This window comes from Corvus moneduloides, chromosome 3 (assembly GCF_009650955.1).
Source record: "Corvus moneduloides isolate bCorMon1 chromosome 3, bCorMon1.pri, whole genome shotgun sequence".
In the NCBI taxonomy this organism is placed as follows: domain Eukaryota; kingdom Metazoa; phylum Chordata; class Aves; order Passeriformes; family Corvidae; genus Corvus; species Corvus moneduloides.
The window spans coordinates 120,394,464-120,401,767 of record NC_045478.1 but is presented as its reverse complement, the minus strand read 5'-3'; positions in this window follow the sequence as shown (position 1 = coordinate 120,401,767).

The following is a 7,304-nucleotide window of genomic DNA, read 5'->3' as shown; positions in this document are numbered from 1 at the left end:
GAGTTGGTAACGTTCCGCCAAAAGTTCCCGACCATTCCTGAGGGGCAAGCCCGAACGCCGGTTTAAATTCATGAGGGGAAAAATACATGCATTTGAAATTAATTTGCCCCACAGACCTTGTTCTGGAATACGCCCACAAAAAAAAAAAAACAAACAAAAAAAAAACAAAAACAAAAACAAAAAAAAACCAAAAAAAACCACAAAACAACAAACAAAAACCCAAAAAAAACCCCAAAAACAACAAAAAAACCCACCCAAAACCAAAACACCCTTTTAAGCCAGGAACACCAAAATAATCCGAAATGTGCAAGAAGAAGGTTAGAACACAGTTATCGCTTATCACAAACTTCTTGTGCTCTTACATGCTCAGAGTGTATCAGAATAACACTCAGGGGACAGCGGTTTTGTTTACTAATTATTTCTCAGTGTAATGCAAAATAGATTAGTAATTAGTGTTATGTCACTGAGTGAACAATAATGTGATCATGGAGGTATGATCACACCAACCGTGAGATAATTTATATTCATTAATCCCACATATATCTGTCACACATCACCTTAAACTCACCTGCCATCTGGATGTAGCAATTTAAATTCAGCAACTAATTAATAAAAAACTTAATCATTTACTACTGTTTTATTTCTAATGTTATTTTGATATTGCTTAACTGGAGTTTTCTGTCCAAGCTGCATGTATAGGAAACAGATTCACTGGGAGAACAATCTAAGCAATAATTTTTCTTTTGTTCCAATATGTTTCTTATCTTTTTGGCAAAACACAAAAGTGAGAAGTAAAATGATCAGAAACTAGGGATTTGGCCTGGGCAAAAAGGCTGTTAACTTTATCCAGATTTACAATTTATTGGTACAGTTTTATTTGGTACAAAAATATATTAGGTGACAAAGCAGGAATGTTCCCCATGTTCTCCTGAATTCATATTCACTTTGTTGCTGGCAAACAGACAATTGTTTGGAAAGTTTTTAATGTAACTATTACTCATTAAAATTGCTATTCTCACACTCACCAACATGATAAGTGAATATTTCATCACTGTCATGCACTAACAAACTATGGCCATACCACTGTCATAGGAAAAGGATATCAGAGCTTGGATTTCATTCAAGATACTAGGCAGCAAACAAAATTAATGTTTAACCTCATGAAAAAAAGCAAAACTATGGTTAATTTATTAAGAAGGAAATGAAGTGCAAATCTCTCTTCATTAAATTTACTCTTTTTTTTTTTAATTCCACTGTTGGAAATTCAAACAAAAACCCCAAAACAAACCACAAAAAAAAGTCCAGCCCAGTGTAGACACCTGCAGCTATTTAGCATAAAAATCTTGAGCCTGCCAAGAATTTTTCAAGTCCATCCTTAGTAGAGAGTAAAGTTCACCTTTTTTCTTGTAAAATGAGATTTATGTGCTGTACTTGAAAATTCAGCTTCCACACTAATATACAAATGCAGTTTTCTTCTCAGAAAGCCCTGCTGTAACCATTCCAAAGTCTCCCAAGTCACACAGAGCCTGGGAGGTTGTTAAGGAAAACCCTGAATTCGTCAGGTGCCTTCTGCCCTTTGGAACACCCAGAGCTTGGATGTGTGCACAAGTGCCTGTGGAAAGCATGGAGTTAACAGAGCAATTGGATTTTAATATGCTAAATTTAATTGATTATTATTAAAGCTTCCAGGAGAGCAGCAGTAGTTTTTGAGCCTTTTTTAGCAGCTCTGCCACAGTGAAATGAACGTGTTTAATATCCCCATGTGACATTATTCCGCGTTTTTGTGCTCTATGGGCCCTACTGATATCTATCCTGTGGTTGTTAATAGAAGGAGGGGTTTTATTTAGGAGCAGCTTAAGCAGCTCCCTTTTGGCCACTTTGTCTATGCCCTAACCTCTCCAGCTCACTGGGTGTGCTGGTGCAGCAGAGAGCTCTTCTACGTTAAAGTTTTCCAAGTTCCTCGAGAGAATTAGTTATGATCCACTTAGTCTTAAGCCACTTACTTATTTTGGCCAGGGTCCATCTGCAGCTGATCACCCAATTCTATCCATCCCCATCCTGCAGCTCAATAAATCTCTCATTTCAAGTGCTACAGACACTTGTAAAAAAAAAAAAAAAAAAAAAAGACTTGTGGCTATTTTAAGGAATGGTAAACGTGGAACCAACTGCCCTAGGAAGAGGCAGTGACCATTTTCCATGCACCCCACTACTGGATGGCTTCTCATGGCTCTATTTTTTCCTGGACTTAAGTTTATATGCCAAACAAGATTAAATTGAGCCCCTTACATAGTTTTGGCATAAAGCTCTACACACTTATTTTATTTATTATAATTTTGCTTTCAAGATGAAGCCATTGCACAGACCTGAGTCTGTGAAAGCAGCTCAATATAGCACTTAAATTAAAAAACAAACGAACAGCCTGACAGTGATTTACTTCCCCCCTTTTTTCCAACATTGCCAAGAAGGACAATGCTGATAAGAAATCGTACCTACAGCTGTTCCAGGAAAGATTCCCAGTAGTGTTCCAGCCATCCACCATGCCCAGGTGGGGCACCCCATTGCTGGCTTTATTGCAAACTGTGAAGAACAATTATGGCATCATTAAATAGTCCTGGGAGCCCCAGGATGCTGCACCTAAGCAAGTAACTTCTTTGGAACAGATAAACTTGTTTTAGCAGGATACAGATCTCAACTTTCTAAAGAAGCCTTAGGAGTATCCATTGAAATTGCATGACTTTAAACCAACTTATTTTCTACTTTACTTGATTTTCTCTCCTCGGTCTTGTCACGTTTAGCTTTACTCTAATTTGATTTCCTGCTGTATCTCTTGTGATGGCTTTCAGATGCTGCTAGATTTCCGTAGCTGGTAGAACTCGAGTGTCTCAGTGCTCTGCAGAAAACTCACGTGGATGAACTTTGCAATCACAATGTCTGTGGCAGGTGGGTGTAATCTTTGATTTGAGTGAAATAAGAAGTGGGGCTGATTGCATTCGATAAATTGCCCATTGGATGCCTGATTCTTGTTGGGGGCACCTGTGTCTCATCCTATTTTAGGGCAGCATTAGTCCTACTTCTTTTCTTTCCCAGGTTCCTGAGCAGGAGGTGTGAAATTGTAGCATTCCACGTGCTCTGGGAACGGAAGGTGGATTCAAGCAGGACACGTAGGTGAATTGACTCAAGCCTGTGCTCATCCCAAGCCTTCCTGTCCTGCTGAGTAAGTTGGAGATCTCCACAACCAACTATTTCTCTTAGGGGAGTGCTTGAACGCATGAGAAAGAGTTACAGATGTAAATTCTCTTTTCCCAAACCGGTGCTGTGGTTTCTAAAATGAGCTGGGTGTGTTGTTGTTGTTTGGGTTTTTTTTTTGTTTGTTTGTTTTATTTTTGCACCCTATAAAGATCAAGTAAGGCAGAGGGCTGAACAATTGTCAGAGGAAACTTTTATTTTTGAGAAGATTTATTTAGCTATGTCAGTAGTCAAGTACATGCATTCATGAAGCCTGTGTGTCATGACCACAGTTTAATAGATACATAAGGTATAATCTTTTTTTCTTTTGGGGGAGAAGCTTCTAAGCAATTTGAGTTATGGTTTTTATTGCTGTGAAGTCTAAACTTAGTGAAGGACTTCAGGAAAACTGTTGTGCTTTTTTTCCCCCTTGTGGTAAGAGATAACAGAAGCACAGCACTAAGGAAGAGATAAGCTCCTTACTGGAACTGGTGGTGTCACCTCCTTCATGTTTTTCTGAGCTCTCTTTTGTCTTATTTGTTATCTTAAGTTGAGAATTAAAGTGTCTTACGTTCAGCAAACTGTTTAGCCAAGCTTTCCTGCTGGTGTATGGGATGTAATGTGTCTCTACAGGCCAGCTTTTAAGTGTTTCATGTGAAAGAAAAACCCAAACCTGGGCAATTGGAACTTTGGGCAGGTAGAAACAGGCTCAGCAAATGCAAAGGGTGGGAGCAGCCTCTAAAACTGAGGGTCTGTAGAGGAAAGTTCTGTATTCAGCTGCAGGGACATTGTAGCTGTGCAGGGGATTTGACTCAAACCTGTCCATGTGAGCTGGCAAGGGCAGTCCCGCAGGGTAGCGGGCAGTGGTTATACATCTGGGAGAAACCCCTCTGCAGAGCTTGGAAACAGAGACTCTATGTAATTCTTCTTTACAGGAATTTTAAATGTCCTTGGCCAGGTACTGAATTAGAGCTGCAATGGTTTCTGGGAGCTGTGGATTTGGGTTCTCTGACACTTAAATTCACTTGAATTCACTTGCTCAGATGTCTTAAGTCTGCATTGTGCTGAAATCATTATGTACATGTGCTGCAAGATTGTGTTAAAGTGTATTTCTAGCTAATGAAAGAAAAACTAGTCTCTCTAACAAATGCTGTGCTCTTAAAGGTGTTACCTTTGTGGTTTAGACCTCTTTATTGAGCTGCTTTCTTTTTCACCACCTCCCCAGGAAACAGGAATATTCCAGGTCAGTGGGACAGGTACTATGTGAAGGTTCTGCTTGCATATATTTACTTACTAAACACATAGACCTGTTTGTTGTAGCATGTGAGATTCTGAAAATGTTTCTTTTATTTGCAGTGTGTCTTTGAAGTAAACATGCTTTTATTGAAATGGTAAATATACTTTGGCTGGGGGCGAGGTGTGTGCTGGGTGCTGCTCCTGGCATTGGACAGAGGAACGAAATTAGTCGTGGGCCTGGAACACTGGCTTCACCAGAAAATCAGAGGGATGAGCAACCACAGTGAGAGTTACTTTTTCTTTTTTTTTTTTTCCAACCACTTCACTGAATAACAATTCCTTCACGGCAGTGTGAAACATCACATTTTAATTCCAGAGCCTGTCCCTTTGGTGGGGGGATCCTCACCATGCCCTGGCTTTTCTATGGTACAGAAATTGAGAATACCGTGCCCACGTTGGCAGGAAGCTCCCCGGGCAGAGTAAAACTCTGAAATGCGTGATTTGGTGTGTCTTTATTTAAAGTAATCCTCGGCCATACGGTGGCACTGGTGAGCTGAGCACGGGCTGTGCCGGCGCGGTCCCGGCTCTGTTCTGGCTGTTTCCTGGTGGTGCCTGCAGGGTGCAGCTTCTGCCCACGCAACTCCTGCGTGGCTCGCTTGGAAGCTTCCAAGGATAGACTGAGTATTTACGGAATAATAGAAAACAACAGCTTGGTTTTCATTTCAGTTTTTAATTTGCATGGGTGAGTGATTGGCACAGAAAGTATTTTTCATTTGAAGAGATGAATCTACAGAAGTTGTAAATTTTACAGAATTTACTATGGACAGTGCTCTTCCCTTTTTGTGTGCAGTGGGAGTGGAGAGGGATTGAAGAGACCCTAAATTAATGGATTAAAGAGGAGCACCTAGAGGTGTGGTTTTTAAGCCTTTTCAGGCATTTCTGTGAACTCTGATTATTCACTGCTGTGCCCTTAACAAAGGAGTTGAGCAAAGCTAACTGCGGGAGCACTCTGCATGTGTGGGGTAGTGTTCAGATTCCTGTTTTCTAAACTGAATTAGCATCACTTCTAACATTGCAGATGACTTTGATGATCTTGATCTTCAGTTGATGTAAAAAGAAATGTAAGTGAACATCATTTGTAATGCACAAAGCTTCCTGGTATGTGTCCTTGCTCTCTGTCAATCCAGTTTTTGGGTGCCCAAGTTAAAATGATTTGTACTCTAGAAAACACTCAAAAAATCCCATCTGAGGGCTGAGCACTGCTCAGGGCCCCTCTCTGTGTCACCCTGAGAGGCTGTGCAGGTCTTTGTTGCTTGTGAAGAGCCAATGGTCTAAATTTAAATGCTTATGATGGGAATTATGGTACCTACCAAGGAATACAAGAAGTCTGAAGTGACCCAAGGCCCTGAATTCCTTGACTGATTGAAGAGCAAGATGTGATTGAGTGTGGTGTGGTGTGTTGGGTGATGGCACAGAATCAGTAAAAAAAGGTGGATTTGGAACTCTTCAAATCCCATGTTGACATGCTACTTGTGATTGCTGAGCTGTGGATGTGATGTTTTGAAATGGCTATTTAATGGTTGCTTGGGCTTTCTTTTAACTTAGTGTGTTAATTTTAAAAGGCATTTTCAAGTAAGAGGAGCAAAAGCAAGACGGTGATTCACAGAGCCTCTCGAACAAAGCTCTGGAAGCCTCCAAGCTGCTGGAGGTAGCAAGCAGATAGGTCCAGGTAGTGGAGAAAGACAGGAGAGGTTTGCTTGACCACGGCTCGTCCATCATTAAAGTATCTCAGCCACTGAATCCTTTTTTTCTTTGCTCTCTGACAAACTCCAGGTAAAAGTCTTTGAAATCTTGTTAAAAGTTGGATGTTGATGAAGTCTGAACTTGCAGCAGTGCTGAGTGGGGTGGACAGCATGCTTGAGATAAACCAGCAGCCTTGCAGCTCAGAGTCCTGTGGATCATGGCTGTTCCCCTTTGGCATGATGCTTTGCATTTTTCTCCTTAATTTCAAAGCAAAACTATAAATAGGAGTTGGGAACTGTGTGAATGTGGTGATTGATATGGGGTGGTTTTTTTTTTTTTTTTCTGTTCTCACCCACTTGCCTTAAAAAGGAGGTCTAAGCTTAAATTAAGAGCCAGTGATGGAGGAGTTTGTCAACCCATGCCATGTCCTTGATCCATTTCCAGTGTGTTTGGCTCCATCCTCTTGCTGTGACAAATGTCACTGGTTTCACCAAGGCTGGGTCAAGCTCTTTGTGTGGAGCTTTTAAATTTTACGATGAATGCAAATACTTATTTCTTCAAAATGACTCCTTGGAATCCCTAAATGTTTGCATTAATTTTTTTTTTTCTTGGGGGAAAAAAATCTGTATTATTTTTTGGGGTATGTAGTAAGAGCTACACCTTGATATAGGCTCTCCTGATGAGAGGTGATATGGCATATAAAATGAAGGATGAAAACAGCAATAAAAAGTTCGAGGCTGATAAAAATATGATTTATATTCAGGACCCAGTTATAAATCCCATCAGCACTTACTATAGCTATACTTACATGTTGCTACCTTGTTGAAAGAAAGGTTAGTGAAGAATTCAGTGTGTGGTGTTTAATTCCTACAGTTACCTGCACAAGTTGCAACTGGCTTGAAAAATGCCAGTGTTAGTAAAAGTAGGAGAGTGGTAATTGTTTATATTAATAGGGGTATCTGCCATTTAAAACCAAGTATATTCAACCCTGTTCTGGGGTCTGAAATGTGCAGAATGCGTAAAATTTTTATAGGGTAGTAGCAGCTGCTCCCAGTAACAGGTATTTGCTCCACAGCTGGTAACAGTTCAGTGATTCAGCT